Source organism: Oryctolagus cuniculus, chromosome 5 (genome assembly GCF_051225735.1).
Source record: "Oryctolagus cuniculus isolate XC-2025 breed Fujian yellow rabbit chromosome 5, ASM5122573v1, whole genome shotgun sequence".
NCBI lineage: Eukaryota > Metazoa > Chordata > Mammalia > Lagomorpha > Leporidae > Oryctolagus > Oryctolagus cuniculus.
The window spans coordinates 85915711-85935988 of NC_142871.1; the positions used below are offsets into that span (position 1 = coordinate 85915711).

Sequence of the window (20278 nt, forward strand, 5' to 3'; positions counted from 1 at the left end):
TAGAAACAACAACAAAGGCATCACCCAGGACAAAAAAAATTGATAATATGAACTCTGTTACAATTAAAATATCCACTCTGGAAAAGACAATGTCAAAGAATACAAAGACAAGTCATGGTCTGGAAGAAAATGTTTGCAAAACACATATCTGACAAACTTCCTCATTTTCAGTTGGAGCCACAGAGGATGGCAAGAAAAGAAAAATAATGTTTCTGTTGTGCCAGAAACCATTAAGAAAGAGTGGAGGAATTCCAGAAACCTAAAAATCAAGTGCCAGAGCAAGAAGTTTGCCCATAAGATGGAAACAGTAAGCTAAGCACTATCACAAAGAATATGGGCAGATGGACAGAATTCAATACAAATAGCAAGGACTGTGAGAAAAGTGGGCAACTTCTATGTACATGCAGAACTCAAATTGGCATTTGCCATTAGGATCAAAGATATGAATGAAGAGAGCCCCGAAGTATTAAAAGTGTTGCTGCTTCTTCACCTTTGCCAGGTCTTACTGGGAACATTTTGTTAAGCTCAAAAAGGCTTCAGTTGACAAGCTGAATTGTGGAAGCATATATAGCAGTCAGTAAATGAGCTAATTTATAGGTGTGATTATGTCAAAATCAAAAAGAATCAATTGACTGACAGATAACACTCTGCTTGCTCCATCTCTTGGTAAATATGATATCTTCACGAAAGATCTGTACTGTTGGGTAATACTTTAAAGAAGCAAATTCCTTTTTCGGCCCTTCAAATTATCTTCTCCATGAGGTGCAATGAATAACAAGAACACCAAGTTTCTGGAGGACAGAGATGCTGGCAAAAGGGCAAAACAGATAAACAGGCTTATTAGAAGGATGACAGCAAGATGGCGGAATAGCCACAGGATGGTCCCATTTACACAGGGTGAATTAATGAGTAAAAAGGGGAATAAGTACACTCGTAGGATAGAGCTCTGCTGGTCTTCCAGCAGGAGACCTAGCAGGTTCCAGCAGATCTATCTCTCATGGGGTTCCAACAAGAGATCCAGAGCGAGCAACAGACCTGCAGCAGAGGGAGCAAATAAACAGCAAAAAACGGAAGCTTGGATCCCAGGGGGAAGATGCCCACTCTAGTGAACCAGGAAGGTGGCTTCTTCCCCACCTCCTGTGTGTGCCCAACAATAAATAACAGGGGTTGCATGCCACCCAATCAATGAAGAACACAGCAATTCAGAAGAATTCCTTAACCCAGTTGCACTGCACCAGTTGCCTGGCAATGGAGTGGGGGGAAGTGCTGACTGTGGGACTCTTCTACCAACAGAACACCATCAAGAAGCAAACGGGGCTACAGTGTGTGGGCACTCTATACACCCATGAACCACAGACCTATACAAAGGAAAAAATCCCCCTCCCTACAGGCACTGAAGCTGGTTAGAAGGAACACACATAGACAGCAGCTCTGGGAACACCTGAGTTTCCTTATGAACAGTGCTGAATAGTGAGATGGAGTATCCCCATTAACAATCCGTGACCCAGAGAGCTCGGGGAGCTGGATCTGAAAAAAACAGTGATTGTATAAGAAGAGATAGGCTACAAATTCTTTCAATTTCTGAAATGAAATGGACACTATGAGAAACAGTGACTTGATCAGCTCTTGTCCTTATGGTTGATGTACAATGTAATACTTTATCCATTTTAGTATTTTTTTTGTTCTAGTACCATTGATTGAACTCTGTAATTAACACACTATTATTCTTAGGTGTTTAAATTTTAACTGAAAAGTGATCCCTGTTAGGAATTTGGAAAACATTATGCTGAGTGAAATAAGCCAATCCCAAAGGGACAAATACCACTTTTTCTCCTTGACAGGTGACAACTAACTGAGCACCAAAAAGGAAACTTGTTAAAGTGAAATGAACACTATGAGAAATGGTGACTTGATCAGCCCTCACCCTGACTGTTGATGAGCAACTTGATATGTTATCCCTCTTAGTATTTTTTTTTGTTTGTTCTACTTAATACTTTTGGTTGAATACTGTAACCAATACACAATTTTTCTTAAGTGCTGAAACTTAACTGAAAAGTGATCACTGTTAAATATAAGAGTGGGAATAAGAGAGGGAAGAGATGTGCAATTCGGGACATGCTCAAGCTCACTTGCCCCAAACAGTAGAGTTAGAAACATACCAGGGGATTCCAATTCAATCCCATCAAGGTGGCATGTACCAATGCCATCTCACTAGTCCAAGTGATCAATTTCTGTTCACAATTCATCATAATGATAGGACTAAGAACCAAAGGGAGCACATAAACAAGATTAGTGTCTGCAAATACTAGCTGATAGAATAAAAAAGGGAGAGAACGACCCAACATGGGAAGTGAGATACACAGCAGACTCCTAGAATGGCAGATGTCCTAAACAGCACTCTGGCCTCAGAATCAGCCCTTAAGGCATGCGGATCCGGCTGAAAAGCCCCTGAGAGTATTTTAGGCATGGAAAGCCAAGACACTCTGGAAAAAAAAAAAAAAAAAAAAAAAAAAAAAAAAAAAAAAAAACACCCTAAATGAAAGATCTCCGTGAATGAGATCCCAGTGGAAAGAACGGGTCATCAAAGAAGGAGGTACCTTTCTCTGAAGGGAGGAGAGAACTTCCATTTTGGCTACGACCTTGTCTAATTATGATCAGAGTCAGTGAACTCAGGGGGCTTCCATAGCCTTGGCAGCTCAGGACAAGAGCCTAGGGTGATTACTGAGGCCATAAACAAGAGTGTCAATTTGTTAAGTCAACAACAGGAGTCACTGTGCACTTACTCCTCATGTAGGATCTCTGTCCTTAGTGTGCTGTACATTGAGATTTAATGCTATAACTAGTACTCAAACAGTATTTTTCACTTTATGTTTCTGTGTGGGAGCAAACTGTTGAAATCTTTACTTAATATATGCTAAACTGATCTTCTGTATATAAAGAGAATTGAAAATGAATCTTGATGTGAATGGAAGGGGAGAGGGAGTGGGAAAGGGGAGGGTTGCGGGTGGGAGGGACATTATGGGGGGGAAGCCATTGTAATGCATAAGCTGTACTTTGGAAATTTATATTCATTAAATAAAAGTTTTAAAAAAAAAGAAGAGATGGGTTGTGGCTAGATTCTGGGCAACCACAGAGTGCCTCTACACACTCTCTGAGCTCCTCAGTTACCTATAACAGTTCATAACAGAGGGAACTTTGCTAGCAGGAAAGACTCCATAGATCAAATGTGCAGTTCATTAAGCAGAGAGGATGAGTACTGAGCACACTGGGGACTAACACCAGGGCATCCATCTGCTCAGAGGAGAGCTATCACATCCAATGGGGGTCTTACAATGGATACTTGCCCCACTCTAGAATACTACACAGAGCACCCTGGTCACCCCTAGCAGGTACCTCTTGGCATTCTTAAAGCGTAGATGTCCTACTAAGCCACAGAGACACAGACCAAAGACAAAAGACACAAGAACAAATGCCAAAGAATAAAAGAAAATAATCAAGAAGTAAGAATAAGGAAGTCACTATGAACTCCCCAAAAGGAACGTGGCAACATTTCAGTATTAGAGCTGAAGATTAAGAGATTGAGGAAATGCCAGAAATGGAATACAAAAATAATCATTGGATTACTCAGAAGCAATCAGAAGCAAATTCATGAATTAAAGAAAACTATTCATGATATCAATGAAAATTTTTCCCATGAAATTGAGATCTTAAAGAGAAATCAAAATGAAATACTAGAAATGAGGAATTCAAAGACTAAATTAAAAATTCAGTGGAAAGTCTTAACAACAGTTGGTGAAGCAGAAGAGAGAATATCTGAGCCACAAGACAAATCTCTAGAAAATTTAGTCAGACCAAAAACAAGATGAATAAATCAGAAGACTAAAAAACACTATTGGAGGTCTACAGGATACCATCAAATGAGGTAACACACAGGTCTTACCCAAAGGAAATTAAATTGGCATGCAAAAAAGCTGTCTGCACCTTAATGTTTATTGCAGCTCAATTCACAATAGCTAAGACCTGGAATCAACCTAAATGCACATCAACAGTAGACTGGATAAAGAAATTATGGGACATAAACTCTATAGAATACTATGCAACAGTAAAAAAAACAATGAAATCCGGTCATTTGCAACAAAATGTAGGAATCTGGAAAACATCATGCTAAGTGAAATAAGCCAGTCCCAAAGGGACAAATAACATATGTTCTCCTTGATTGGTGACAAATAACTGAGCACCAAAAAGGAAAACTGTTAAAGCGAAAGGGACACTATGAGAAACAAAGACTTGATCAGCCCTTGTCCTGACTGTTGATGAACAACTTAATACTTTATCCCTTTTAGTATTTTTTTTGTTCTACTTAATACTATTGGTTGAACTCTTTAATTAACACACAAATATTCTTAGGTGTTTAAATTTAACTGAAAAGTGATCCCTGTTAAATATAAGATTGTGAATAAGAGAGGGAGATTTACAATTTGGGACATGCTCAATCAGACTTGCCCCAAATGGTAGAGTTAGAAACATGCTAAGGGATTCCAATTCAGTCCATCAAGGTGGCATGTACCAATGCCATCTCACTAGTCCCAGTGATCAATTTCAGTTCACAATTGATCATACTGATAGGTCTAAGAGTCAAAGGGATCACATAAACAAGACTAGTGTCTGCTAATACTAATTGATAAAATAAAAAAGGAGAGAATGATGCAACATGGGAAGCGGGATACACAGCAGACCCATAGAATGGCAGATGTCCTAAACAATACTCTGGCCTCAGAATCAGCCCTTAAGGCATTCAGATCCGGCAGAAGAGCCCATGAGAGTATTTTAGGCCTGGAAAGCCTCAACAAACAAAAAAGCTGCTATAATCATCCTAATATCAGAACAAAATAGACTTCAACACAAAATTGTCAAAAGAGACAAGAAAGGGCGCTATGTAATGATCAAGGAATCAATTCAACAGGAAGAAGTGACTATTATAAACAAATATGCATCTAATTACAAGGCACCTTGCTATTTAAAAGAAATAGTAATGGATTTAAAAGGATATATATGTATATATATCCTTTTAAATCATATATATATTTATATATATATACAAAAATACAATAGTAATGGGGGATTTCAATACCCCACTTTCATAAATGGACAGTTCAACCAAAAAGAAAATCTCAAAGAAACAACAGAATTAATTGACACTATAGACCAAATGGACTGAATAGATATCTATAGAGCTTTCCATCCTACAGCCACAGAATACACATTCTTCTCAGCAGTGTGTGGAACTGGTGAGAATTATTGACCACACGATAGGCCATAAAGCAAGTCTCAACAAATTCAAGAAAATCAAATCATATCATGCACCTTCTCTGACCACAGTGGAATGAAGTTGGTAATCAGCAATTCAGAAATCTACAGCACATATGAAAACACATGAAGACTGAACAACGGGATCCTAAATGATAACTAATAGAGCACCTAAAAGGCAACCTGTAAAGTGAAATTGACACTTTGAGAAGCAGTGACACTGAACAACCCATGTCTTGACTGTTGAGGAACAGTTTTGTATTTTGTATATTTTCTTTCTTTCTTTCTTTTCATTTTATCTTATTTTTATTGCCCTTTTATTCCCTTCATACTGATCACTGAACCCTTTACTTAGCATAGAGTTAACCATATGTGTATAAAGTTAATTGAAAATAGATCTTAATTAAAAATAAGAGTTAGAATAAGAGAGGGAAGCACAATAGGGCAGGAGTGTGGGTGGGAGAGCAGGCATAGATGGAAGAATCATCATGACTCTAAAGCTGTAATTGTAAAATATAAAGCAGTACAGTTATGCAAACATTTCTACAGACCTACTTCTAAGGATACAACTTAAAAACTTGCTTTGGGACCCCAAATCCCCTTAAACTGGGTGATAAAAATAGCATTTTGACGTGCATATGGATAGGATTAAGTGTTGAAGTTAAGTGTTGAAAAAAAGGATTATTAAGGTACCTACCATAGTATCTTTGTAATATGATCAAGTTATTCAGCCCTTGCCCTGACTGTTGATGAACAACTTAATACATTATCCCTCTTAGTACTTTTTGTTTGTTTGTTCTATTTAATATTTTAATATTTTTGGTTGAATACTGTAATCAATACACAGTTATTCTTAAGTGTTGAAATTTAACTGAAAAGTGATCCCTGTTAAATATAAGAGTGGGAATAAGAGAGGGAAGAGATGTGCAATTCGGGACATGCTCAAGCTCACTTGCCCCAAACAGTAGAGTTAGAAACATACCAGGGGATTCCAATTCAATCCCATCAAGGTGGCATGTACCAATGCCATCTCACTAGTCCAAGTGATCAATTTCTGTTCACAATTCATCATAATGATAGGACTAAGAACCAAAGGGAGCACATAAACAAGATTAGTGTCTGCAAATACTAGCTGATAGAATAAAAAAGGGAGAGAACGACCCAACATGGGAAGTGAGATACACAGCAGACTCCTAGAATGGCAGATGTCCTAAACAGCACTCTGGCCTCAGAATCAGCCCTTAAGGCATGCGGATCCGGCTGAAAAGCCCCTGAGAGTATTTCAGGCATGGAAAGCCAAGACACTCTGGAAAAAAAAATGACCTAAATGAAAGATCTCCGTGAATGAGATCCCAGTGGAAAGAACGGGTCATCAAAGAAGGAGGTACCTTTCTCTGAAGGGAGGAGAGAACTTCCATTTTGGCTACGACCTTGTCTAATTATGATCAGAGTCAGTGAACTCAGGGGGCTTCCATAGCCTTGGCAGCTCAGGACAAGAGCCTAGGGTGATTACTGAGGCCATAAACAAGAGTGTCAATTTGTTAAGTCCACAACAGGAGTCACGGTGCACTTACTCCTCATGTAGGATCTCTGTCCTTAGTGTGCTGTACATTGAGATTTAATGCTATAACTAGTACTCAAACAGTATTTTTCACTTTATGTTTCTGTGTGGGAGCAAACTGTTGAAATCTTTACTTAATATATGCTAAACTGATCTTCTGTATATAAAGAGAATTGAAAATGAATCTTGATGTGAATGGAAGGGGAGAGGGAGTGGGAAAGGGAGGTTTTCGGGTGGGAGGGACGTTATGGGGGGGAAGCCATTGTAATGCATAAGCTGTACTTTGGAAATTTATATTCATTAAATAAAAGTTAAAAAAATATGATCAAGTAATAAGCAGTGACTGTTTTCAAATGGAAAAAAATGCATATCTGACAAAGGGCTGTTGTCCAAATAATAGGCCAGGTCTTTAATGGACATCTCATCAAAGAACGAATGCATATGTATAAGCACATGTAAAGGTTTCTATCTCATATGTCATCAAGGGAAAGCAACTTTAAAAAACAATGAGATGGGGCTGGCGCTGTGGCATAACAAGTAGGGCCACCACCTGAAGCACTGGCGTCCCATATTAACACTGGTTAGAGTCCCAGGTGTTCCACCTCTGATCCGGCTCTCTGCTTGGCCTGGGAAATCAGTGGAAGATGTTCCAAGTCCTTGGGTCCCTGCACCCACATGGAGGATCTGGAGGAAGCTTCTGGCTTTGGATTTGCCCAGCTCTGTTGTGGCTATCTTGGAAGAGCACCATTGAATGGAAGAGCTCTCTCTGCCTCTGCCTCTCTGTAACTCTGCCTTTCAAATAAATGAATAAATCTTTTAAAAAAAAACACACATTGAGATACCATCACATATCTATCAGAATGGCAAAAATCCAGAACACTGAGCACACCAAATGCTGGCAAGGATTTGGGCAACAAGAACTTTTATTCATTTCTGATAGGAATTCAAAGTAGTACAGCCAATTTGGAAGAAAGATTTGCAGTTTTTTATAAAAATAAAATACTCTTAGCATACAATTCAGCAATTGTGCCTTTAGTATTTACCCAAAGGAACAGAAAATGTATGCTCAGGGGCTGGCATGGTTGTACAATATGTTTAGATGATGTCTGTAACCTTAGCATATAATGTATTAGCACCAGGTTGAATCCTGGATGCTCCACTTCTGATTAGCTCCTTGCTAATGTGCCTGGGAATGTTGCAGAAGATTACCCAAGTGCTTGGGACTTTGCATCCATATGGGAGACCTGGAAGAAATTCCTGGCTCCTGGCTTCAGCCTGTCCAAGCCCCAGCACTGTGAACATTAGAAGAGTGAACCAGCAAATGGAAGATTCTCTCTCTCTCTCTCCCTCCCCCACTCTTTCTCTCTCTCTCTTTCTCTGTGCTTGTCTACTTCCCTCTCTCTCTGTAACCCTTCCTTTCAAATAAATAAAATTTTGAAAAAAAAAGGAAATGCATGTTCACACAAAAACCTGTACATGGATGTCCATAGAATCTTTGTTCATTCTTGCCAAAACTTGGAAGCAACCAAGATGTCTTTCAGTAGGTCAGTAGCTACATCCAGACAATTGAATATTTTCAGTGCTAAAAGAAATGAGCTATCAAGGCATGAAAATATCAGTAAGAAACCATCAGTGAATATTGTGAAGTGGAAGAATCCAGTCTGAAAAGTCTGCATTTTGTATAATTCCAGCTTTATGATATTCTGGAAAATACAAGAAGAATCTTAGCACTTTCAAGCACATAGGGAGAAGGAGAGATGAACAGGAAGAACACAGAGGATGTTTAGGGCAGTGAAACTAATTTGTGTGATACTATAATATACAATATTGTATAATGATATTTCCAAACCCAAAGAGGGTACAACATAGAAAGTAAACTCTCATGTAGAATATGGACTTTGGCTGCTGTATCAAAGTGGGTTCATCAGTGTAACATATGTACTTCCCCAGTGGATATATTGATAATGGAGGAGGGTTTAGGTGGATCACCGAGAATATGCTAAATTTCTATACCTTCTGCTTTATTTTGGTGTGAACCTAAAACTGTTCTTGAAAATAAACTATTTTAAAAACATTAGAAATTTCATTCTCTTGTTACTAGATTTTTTTAAACTTTTATTTAGTAAATATAAATTTCCAAAGTACAGTTTATGGATTACAATGGCTTCCCCCCCATAACTTCCCTCCCACCCGCACCCCTCCAATCTCCCACTCCCTCTTCCATTCCATTCACATCAAGATTCATTTTCAATTATTTTTATATACAGAAGATCAATTCAGTATATATTAAGTAAAGATTTCATCAGTTTGCACTCACACAGAACATAAAGTGTAAAATACTGTTTCAGTACTAGTTATAGCATTAATTCACATTGGACACCACATTAAGGACAAAGATCCCACATGAGGAGTAAGTACACAGTAACTCCTGTTGCTGACTTAACAATTTGACACTCTTGTTTATGGTGTCAGTAATCTCCCTAGGCTCTAGTCATGAGTTGCCAAGGCTATGGAAGCCTTTTGAGTTCGGCGACGTCGATCTTATTCCGACAGGGTCATAGTCAAAGTGTAAGTTCTCTCCTCCCTTCAGAGAAAGGTACTTCCTTCTTTGATGGCCCCGTTCTTTCCACTGGGATCTCACTCGCAGAGATCTTTCATTTAGGTTTTTGTTTTGTTTTGTTTTGTTTTGTTTGCCAGAATGTCTTGGCTTTCCATGCCTAAAATACTCTCATGGGCTCTTCAGCCAGATCCGAATGGCTAAAGAGCTGATTCTGAGGCAGAGTGCTATTTAGGACATCTGCCATTCTAGGAGTCTGCTGTGTATCCCACTGCCCATGTTGGATCATTTTCTCCCTTTTTGTTTCTATCAGTTAGTATTAGCAGACACTAGTCTTGTTTATGTGATCCCTTTGACTCTTAGACCTATCAGTATGATCAATTGTGAACTGAAATTGATCACTGGGACTAGTGAGATGGCATTGGTACATGCCACCTTGATGGGATTGAATTGGAATCCCCTGGCACATTTCTTGTTACAAGATCTAATACCTCAAGTAAGTTCTCTAATTGGTGGCAAATGGTGATTCACAACTGAACCAAATATCCATCTATAGTCAGTGATGGAACTTTATGACAACACAATTACATCACTTCTCAGCCTTTTGGCTAAGATCAAGTGTAGTATGACAACACTATTACAAATGGGAATTTCATGTCATACTATAAAGAGCTGAATTATGTAATTTGACATGAGTGCTTTTGATAGGCAGCTCTCACTGATTTTTCAACTTTACCTCTGAAGAACTTAGAGCAATGAAAGAAAAGAGGAAATATTTCTTGTCTATGTATCACATTTTTTCAAGTAATATATTTTGTTACCATATTAGAATCAAAACATTATTCTAATTAAGAGGTGTTGATAGTTTACTATTTGTGTGGACCATCAGAAAGAGATGTTATGAATGAAGAGTTTGAGATACTAAGATTTGTAGCTGTGCGCTGCAGAGGTGTAAGTGTAGATTAGGGATAAACCAACAGAGTTTTCCTAGAAACAACAACAGAAACCTTTTTGGCCAGCGCTGTGGCTCACTAAGCTAATCCTCTGCCTGCGGCACCAGCACCCGAGGTTCTAGTCCTGGTCGGGGTGCTGGATTCTGTCCCGGTTGTTCTTCTTCCAGGTCAGCTCTCTGCTGTGGCCTGGGAAGGCAGTGGAGAATGGCCCAAGTCCTTGGGCTCTGCACCTGCATGGGAGACCAAGTGGAAGCACCTGGTTCCTGGCTTTGGATCTGCGCAGCGCACTGGCTGCAGCGGCCATTTGGGGGCTGAACCAATGGAAAGGAAGACCTTTCTCTCTGTCTCTCTCTCTCTCACTGTATAACTCTGCCTGTCAAAAAAAAAAAAAAAAAAAAAAAAAAAAAACCTTTTACCCAAGCCATTTATACATTTTGCATGTCCTTTTGTTGTTAAATCTTGTAGATTCGTATTTATAGTGTACTTCAAAGGGTAATGGAAGAAAAAGTAAAAATTACTTTTGGCACTTACCTAAATATATATTCATATATTTTCTATATATGTATATATATGATATTTTCTCAATTTTATGGAAGTATATAATGTTCTTTCTTTATTAATGAAATATCAAATTCCTAAAGGCTTACTTTGCATTATTTACTACAGGTAACAAGACACTCTATGAACTTATTCTTTTCAAATAATACCAAAGACATGAACTTAGAATTTTGAAGTGCTTGGGGGATGAAATAAAATGAAAGCCATGTGTAGAGAGATAATGATATCACTAGGTAACACCCTTCCTCATCCACTCATTTCATGTATCCTGCATCTGAGAATCACAGCACTCTTTTTCCTTTTCCAGTACAACAGGAGGGGTAGTCTGTTTAACAACATTGTTAATTTGAGAAAAGTATCATATCAAAAAAGGGGAAATTTTGAGAAGGAAAAATACCATCCTATTTCACTGCTTTTCCTATTCTTGACTATGTGCCCACCAGATATTTTATTTTTGAGCACATCAAACATGTTCATTGGGTCTTTACCAGTAGTAAAGTGATAATTAAAGAATTTAGGCAGTCTTCTGCCTGGACAGCCTTTGTCATGGGTGACTGGTGCTCATTGCCCCATCTCTCTCCACCTCCCTTCTACTGTTAAGCTTGTGTAATCTCTATTTTTACTACCAGAGCCCCTAGCTCTGACTGTCAGGCCCTTTGGAAAAGACAGAGGCCAGGAATTCTAAGAGATTTTGGGGGAGCTAGATTTCAATTGATAATACTTTATTTGGAAGATTCAATCCATAGATAGCCAAAGTAAATGAAAAGGGAAGATAAAAGGCAAATAAAGTTGATGGTTGACTATCATGGGCACTGCTATTCAACAATTCATAAAAAGACATAGGCTTCTATGTTCAACTTTGCAAGATGACTCCAAAAAGGCAATGCAAAGAAGCCATAACTCAGGAAAGTCTATCAGTTGGAGAAAGGAAGCAGAGTTTATAGAACACTTCATTCAACAGCTGCTGAATACATATTCTTTTTGTTAGAAATATAGAAGCTTCCCCAGGGTAGACCACTTATTAGGCCACAAATCAAGTCTTGATATATTTTTTAAAATTAATATTTTACCTTGAATTCTCATACTTTTCCCTTCATTCTTTGGATGCCTGAGAATTTCTCTCAAGGCCTACTATTTAGTCCCATATCTTTCCTATCAAATATTTCCAGTGGATTAAAGTTTTACAAAGAGGAATTAGTTCCTCCATGCTTAACTGTTTGTGATATATAGTCCCTTCCCTTTTGTCACCTCTCAGAAAGTAAATATCATTCCCTGAAAAGTACTGCAATGTTAAATACAAGTTGGGATGTAGCAGAAGAAGCCAAAAGGCTCTAGAAATTTTAAAGATTACTGGCCACATATGGGAAATAGGAGGACTGATGTGGTGCTAGTGACTTAGAATCTAAGGGGGAGGTGAAGCGATAAAATCTGAAGTCTCACAACATTCTTCTGAAAAGATAAATACACTGGACAGCAACAGCAAGGAGGAATACATGCCTGGCTACTAAACCCTCACTTCCACTGAGGATAAAGTTGGTATTTATATCTTCATCTATTTCCAACTCTAGATCCTTTTACTCTAATCAAGGTTTGTCACAAACTATTTGATGGGGCTGGCTATGTGGCACAGAAGGTTAAGCTATTGCAACCATTTTAAGAGTGAATCAGCATAAGAAAATTCTCCCTCTCTCTTCTCTCTCTCTTGCTTGTTCTCTGTATCTCCACCTTTCAAATAAATAAATAAATATTTTTAAAATGGATGCAAACTTGCATACTTGCATTCCTGAGACATTAGTGGTTGCTATGGTTTGAATAAAATTTATCTATCAAATTAATGAGGTTGTTTAACCCCAAAAGTCATAAGTTAATGATACTGAGTGCATAGAATTTTAATCAAAGTTGTAGTATTTAGAAAGTATGCCTAAGATTTAAGGGTATCCCCTTAAAGGGTAATTCTCATGAGATGATTGATTATAAAATATTTGGGCCAAGTAACTCTTTCTCTGCTGCCTCTTATGCCATGTGATCCTTTCTCTGCCATTCTTGCCAGATGTCAGGCCAATGGGTTTGTTCAATCTTAGACTTGAACCTCCAAAATTATGAGCTAAATAAGCCATTTTTCTTCATAAAGTTAGCGTCAGGTATTTCATTGTAGGAATGAAAAGTCAATAAATAAAAGCATAGGAATTGATTAATTGTCACATGTCAGAAGAATTTGGAGTATTAGTCTTGGAAAAGACTGAAATACTATAATCAGGGGAATATAGACCATTCTGTGAAGGATCAGAGACCTAGGAAAGAACTGGGGTATGTTAGAGATTGACTAAGTAATTTTTACCAGATTGCTTATGAACAGGTAGATAGCAAAGACAGCACTAATTCTGAGAAATGAGAATTCTATTGGGAATTTGACTAAAGGCTACCCATGTTAAACCATGCATAAAATTCTGACTTTATTGTGTTCTTTCTCTGAGACTTTGAAAGAGGCTAATCTTGAAGGTGATACATTATTTATTTAGTGGAAGAGATTTCAAGCCAGTAAAGCATGTCAAGCTGCAGTGTTAGTGTCATTGGTCACTTTTAGTAAGTTTTACAGTGAGAATCAGGAACAAAAGTGAGTAGAGCAAGAGTATTTAGAAAACACATGGCCTGACCAGAAAAGAAGCAAGAAAAAGCAAGTTTGGGAGAGAATGAACTGGAGAAACTGCTGGCCAAAGAGAAGGCCTGGAAGGGCAGAATTGTTTCCTGAAGCCCTGGAACACATTCAATGAATTTACTCACCCTAGACCACCTTGGGGTTTATTTCCCTTGGTTCAGCCCATAAAGCACTCTGAATCTGCATCTGTAATTCAAACAAATCCAGGTGCTGTTCACGTGGTGGCATATATTGGTGTTTTTGACATTGCACTTGGTTCACAGGTGCTCAGAATAAAGAGCTATGGCATCATGGCAGCTTACACTCAGATTTCAAAGGGAAGCCTGGGAGACCAGGCAGAGAGTTGTGCTGTAGAGTTGAACCTCTGATACCTAGTGGAGCTGTGAAGATGAAGATGCAATGGAGACCCTACAAAAATAGTTCTTGCAAAATGATTGGTTATAAAATGGAAGTTGTGTCCAGGTACTCTCACTGCTACCTGGCTTGCCATGTGATCCTTCCTCTGCCTATCCTCCACCACCCTCGCCAGATGCCAAGGCAATGGACCTGCTTAATTTTGGATTGGGCCTCTAAAATGGTGACCTAATTGAACATTTTCTCCTTTAAAGTTAGCTTTTCTTAGGTATCTCACTGTCATAATGAAAATTTGACTAATATGGTAGTGTTGACTGTTTGAATTTACTTTAACTATTACCAGTGGACACAAAAACAGTGAGAGTTACCACACAGATAGCCTGAGCTCCTTCTGGAGCAGCAACCTGTTGTTTCTTAGTTATTATTAATCAGTCATTTCAGGTAAAAAGTGTATTTCTAAAAGCTGTTTTCCCAAAGACATGAAGAGGAATTTCAGGTGATTGAGTCCTATGTGTAACATCCTACCAGGCTACTATAGTTATAAAAATAAATAAGTACTGTTGTGGCTGGGCAAAGTCATTGAAACACAAACACAGAATGAGCTGTCTTTTCCCATTGGTTTTGTGAGACTTCCTCTGCAGAGTAGATATTTTGGCAAGCAAAAATATCTCCCTTGACCCATTCAGAGAGACCCGTCTGCTATCTTCTTTCTCTAATTTTCTTGTCAGTCAACCTTTATTATTATTCCTTTCAAGTGCTTGACTGTTCAGGCAAACCACTGGCCATCTCCCATGAATCAGTGTGCATCTACCTCCAGATGTCTTTCTTTGTGAACAAACAAGACACTTAGATGCATTAACTCAAAATTCTCCCCACTAGGTGTATGCTTCTTGCCCACAAACTTTCAGAGGCACATCTTAATCAGTGTGTAATTTTTAAGCAATCTACTACTGAAGAGTGCTATAGCATTTACAAAGTCATGTATAAATGAGAACCAAAACTTTTCTTTCTCAGCAAGTAATCATAGAGCAATGAAGTTCCCCATGAAGCAATAAGCACAGGACAAGGGAGAGTTCATAATGCACCAGCATTAGGTGCTAAGAAATGTGAACCTCCAGTTCAGACCACTTATTTTTACCCAAGGCTTCTTAAAGCCTAATGATGTTTGTATCATATGGATTATGGTAAAATGATTACAGGAATCTTCCAGTTAATCATGACATATTGGATAACATGCCCTGCATGATAGGATACTGAAGTCAAATAATCTCTTGCTATTTCACTATCCGGAATTCTATACTAAAATATAGTAGCAAATCAAGAGAACTTTTTTGAATAAGGAATATCTTCATTCTACAACTACAACCATTTTTACAAATGTCAAATTTCCACAGACATTTTGTGCGACATTGAGTCTATTGAGTCATGAGGGAAGACCCCTTGTATGCAACCAGGAGAAGCTGAAGAGTACAGGGCAGCTATGAAACAAATAAGAGGAAAGTACCTTGAGGCTTCCAAAAGCTCCTTACTCTTCAGCCAGCTGCCTTATACTCCCTTCCCATAGTGGCAAATTCCCTCCTTGACCAGATAAAACCTGAGCTCTAAATGCGCACTGAGCTCTAAATTGCACTTTGCAGTCTGTTCACAAGAACAGACTGTCACCAACCTCTTTGCTTCAAACAAAGCAACCTGTCACTATTGAGGTTGGTCTTCATCTCTTTTTTCCATCTATCCTTTCTAGGGGAATGAAAGGCCAGAACTCCAAACTCTTCCAAACCTAACACCCTACAGCTTTTACAATTTTTATATGAGGTGGGTAAGAAGTAAGAAATTTCCATTAGACAATTGTTCCAAGCTGTACTAAACTCCACTGGCCAAGGAGCTAAAAATATAGATTCTTTGGGCAAAGGAGCATAATTATTTCCTGTATGTCAAGGAAAACAGGCTAGTTTGATGGATCCACTCTACCTACTTTAAGATGTTTCTCATTATAGGAAAGAAAATTGAGAAACTTTCTCAAGTTCTGAACCATCACAACCAGGATGAGAGCTCATGTTGGTGCCTCTGAGGACAATGCTATTAAAAGTCACTCACAAATGAGTTCTGTGATATAAAAGTCATTTCTTCATAGTAATTTCTGTTCTGTGTTGTTTATGAATGTTTTTAAAGTCTTTGTTCTGCCACCGAAAAATAAATTTGCTGCACTTCTGTGGTTCCTAGAAACCAGAATAGGTTAGAAATAGAGCATCCCTCTCATTCATTATGTACTTAAAAAACAATTTAACATTGTCACTGCAAGTCATCTGTGATTTGTTTGGACCGCATCACTTTAACATTTGTATTTAAGGCCTTCTTCTCTGTCAGTTTCCTGCTCTACCACATAGCCATTCTGTTTATCACAGAGGCAACTGAGTCTGGTTAACTTTCTGCTTTACACTTGGTATAACTAACGCATCATCTGAGTTGGAAGTCTTGAGTTTGATGGAGCATACCAAAGCTTAAATCAAGCTCATTTCTAGAGCTGAATGTCATTTGAAGCTCGTTTAGAGGAAGCATGCTCTGTTCCTTATCTTATTGAGCTTTCAGCATTTTACAAAACCTTTTTTTCTATTCTTGGCCTGAATCATCTTTAAAATTTCAAATAAGATCTTACTTGTCTACCAATTTCTAGATCTGCATAAAGTTTTTGTTGTAAGCCCATATTTACAAAGTGGATGAGTGGTGAAAAGACAAAATCTACAGCCACCAAGGTTTACGTGGGGAGAAAAGAATGAGATGTGTGAATGTTATCATAATGACATAATTAATAAGGTCTGTGGCTGGAGCTTCTTCAAGGACCAAATGACTCTGCCACGTGTTTACAAAAACCATTTTCAGCAACTCCTTGTATCTCAGAAATAATGAGTCCATGAAGATGCCAGAGATGAAAATAAATGTCTTATCAGACTTATTTATCTTCATTTCCCAAAAAATAACTTTATTCATGTTATGGTCTTAAGTTCTTCAAAATGCTGCATGTGACCAGAGAGCTCCAGGAGTGACATGAAATTATAGAAAGACCAGAAGGTCAAGGTTAGTAAGTAGGCATAATCTCCATTAATTACGAACTCCAGAACGGACAGCAGGGCACTCTCCCTGACTTCCAGGGTGGAGAAGATGCCCAGTAGTGAGAAGAAGTATAGAGAAAAGAAGGGCCGAAGAAGGGCCAAAGAAGTCCCAGTATTTGCAGGAATATTTGAGCCTTACTTGTCAGTGAAGATAATTTTAAAGATTGAAAAATTCATATTTTGGAGATTAAATCTAGAAGAAGGAGAGGTGGAAGCGGAGAGGAGGAGAGAGAAAGATATGAAGGAAGGAGTGAAAATGGGAGAGGAACTGAGAGGAAGGGACAAAGGCAGAATGTTCCTCTTTCTCTTTCTGATAAGCACGTTTGAAGCATTAATATGGGCTGTGAGAGTCATTTCACAGGACTTATCTAGGACTCATGAATAGATTATCTTCTAGGAAATAAGTGATGCATACAGAGCGAGTTCATTCTCCTGCAAAACCATCATTTATTGGTTGGACATTGATTCCTCCCTGCCTAAAGGAGCCTCCTCATTCTACTGTGGTCTGATCTTAGTTCTTACAGGAACAGCCCTTGTGCTCAGTGCCAACTGGGATTTCTTTTTCTGGAGGCCTGTGCTATGGTTTGAAGGTACTATGCCTCCACAATTCATGTGTTGGAACCTAAACCCAAGGTAATAATCTTAGAAGGTGGAGTCTCTTGGAGGTGAATGGGATTAATGTCACTATAAAAGGACTAAAGGGAACTAGCTAGGCACTCTTCCACCCTTTTACTTTTTATGCCTTGCAAGTAGATGACATCAAAGGGACAGGCCCTTACCAAATACAGAATCTGCTTATACCATGATCTTGTACTTCCCAGCCTCCAGAACTGTGAGAAATAAATTTATATTGTTTATAAGTTACCCAGTCTCTGGCATTTAATTAAAGCAGCTGGAAAATCTAAGACATATGGTAAAATAAATTATGAGACATCTATACAATTATAGATTATGAACCAATTGTAAAGAATGAAGCTTGAACTAATACAGTAACATAGAAAGATTATCTGAAATACAAGCTCCCTAAGGGGACAGGTTTTTTGTTTTTATTACTATTGTATTTTAAGACAGAGGAACATATATTAGGTGAACTAAATATTTGACAGAATAACAGAGTTGTAAAAACAAGGTACTGAATTGTATGCTACAATTATACTCGTATGTGGGACAGTTATATATACTTACATGTATTTTTTTTTTTTTTTGACAGGCAGAGTGGACAGTGAGAGAGAGAGACAGAGAGAAAGGTCTTCATTTGCCGTTGGTTCACCCTCCAATGGCCGCCGCGGCCAGCACGCTGTGGCCAGCGCACCATGCTGATCCGATGGCAGGAGCCAGGTACTTATCCTAGTCTCCCAGGGGTGCAGGGCCCAAGCACTTGGGCCATCCTCCACTGCACTCCCTGGCCACAGCAGAGAGCTGGCCTGGAAGAGGGGCAACCGGGACAGAATCCGGCGCCCCGACTGGGACTAGAACCCGGTGTGCCGGCGCCGCAAGGCAGAGGATTAGCCTAGTGAGCCGAGGCGCCGGCCGCTTACGTGTATTTTTAAGTGAATAGACAATCGTTGCGTGCATAAGAAGCTGATAGCAGCAGAATTCCCCAAAAGAAGGTACTAGGAGATAGATGACCAAGGACCATGCAGCTTTTTAGCTTTTGAATGTGTTATCATACACATTAATTACCTGTTCAGAGAATAACACATTCACCACCTCTATACCTCTTCAGATATTTTTTTCCTTTTCCAAAGGGGCTGATCTTGGTAGGAATTATAATTCTTTGGTGGTTTCTGAGACACTTTCACCAACATGCCAAGCATTTTTCATAAATACATTCCTTTTTCTAATATTTAGTTGGAGCATATTGGTTCATCTTGCACCTACTCACAACAATTCTGTTGACATGACAAGGAGAGAAAGTGGCTCATTCCCAAATTTTATACACACACACACCTTTCAGTATCTTCTGAGAAGACAATGCCCTTCATGGCTACTGAGCAATCCTAGCATGTAATATATTGGGTCAACTTTTCTCAAAAGCCTTTCTTTTCATACTATCTCACTTCCACCCCCTGGCACACACACACATCTCCCACAAACACACAGCTCCCATTCTGGATTAACATTCCACAATATTTCCAAAGCACTCTATGATTATATCTCTCAAAGACATAACTCAAACCTGTAGATTTCTTTTATCCTTAACTGTCTCTCACACTAGACTGAGAACCAGTTCGTTTGAGAAAGAACCATGCTTCAAAGTTTCTATAGCTCTGATATCTATCATGAGCTCAGTTTAGCAATTCTTCAACAAAGCTTGATAAATGAATAAAGCAGACACCATTTACAAGGAAATTCAAGACCCACAGGGAAGTATTTTGCTGACATGCTAGAGATTTGATTGAGTCAGAGGTTAAACTCAGTGGACAGATAAGCTGAAGAAGCCACCATTAATACCAGAGGAAAATAGTAAGATTCTTCTAGGTGAACAAGTCAGAGGTCCAGTTGGGGAAGTAAAATGTTGTGAGTCCACATAAACAAAGTGTAAAATAGTAATGATCCAAAACTTTCATGAGGTTGGCCTTGAATGCAATTAGAAAGCTTGGATCTTAGTTAAAGGTGATGTCCTGGAACTTACGCAATAGCGAGTTGGTTAAAATACACAGGGCTGGCTAGGCAAACAGTTAGTTCTGAAGTTAATACGTTCAGTGATCTTATCTTGTGTGTCAAGTATTGTTCCCATGACATCCTACCTGTGTAAAAGATTGCTGTCATTTGACAAATTTGTTTATTGATCAAATACAGCAAAGGTCATGGTTGTTGGGAGTAGCAGGGCACTGAACATTCAGATTTCAGTTGTTGACGTTGGAGTTAGTGTCATTCAGTGTTGTATTCAGGATTGTTCCTAATTATTTGGGGGGTATTAGTTGTGCCTCTTAACCACATTAAAAGCTACTCGTGGGAGGACCCTTTCTTGGCATCCATCAAGAGGCTTTGCATGGTTCTGGGCACATGCAGTGCTCAATAATAACTTGCTGATTGACTAATTGAAGTGTACATCCTGCCCACAGGCAAGAATCAAAATAGTGAACTGTGTTTTTATTCAGACAATAAATCCTGTTTGGGCTCTGTCATTTATAAATTCTTTTCACTCTGCTATGGAATGTTTCTTTTTTAGGTTAATATTACACATGTACCAGGAGAGATGTCAGGTGAACTCTCCTCAGC

General features: G+C 38.7%; 1 long non-coding RNA gene and 1 pseudogene across 3 annotated transcripts in view; both read left to right on the forward strand.

Moving 5' to 3' along the window:
- The window catches only part of LOC138849638 (uncharacterized), a 180011-nt gene that overhangs the window by 147539 nt on the left and 12194 nt on the right, over window positions 1-20278 (forward strand). For 2 of the 3 annotated variants that reach the window (XR_016233872.1, XR_016233873.1), the window contains one exon: window positions 18264-18391. The exons of the other annotated variant lie outside the window; for it this stretch is intronic. This is a non-coding gene — a long non-coding RNA (uncharacterized LOC138849638). The remainder of the gene's footprint in view (window positions 1-18263; window positions 18392-20278) is intronic. 3 annotated transcript variants of the gene reach the window in all.
- Window positions 10014-10180, forward strand: LOC127493286 (U2 spliceosomal RNA; annotated as a pseudogene).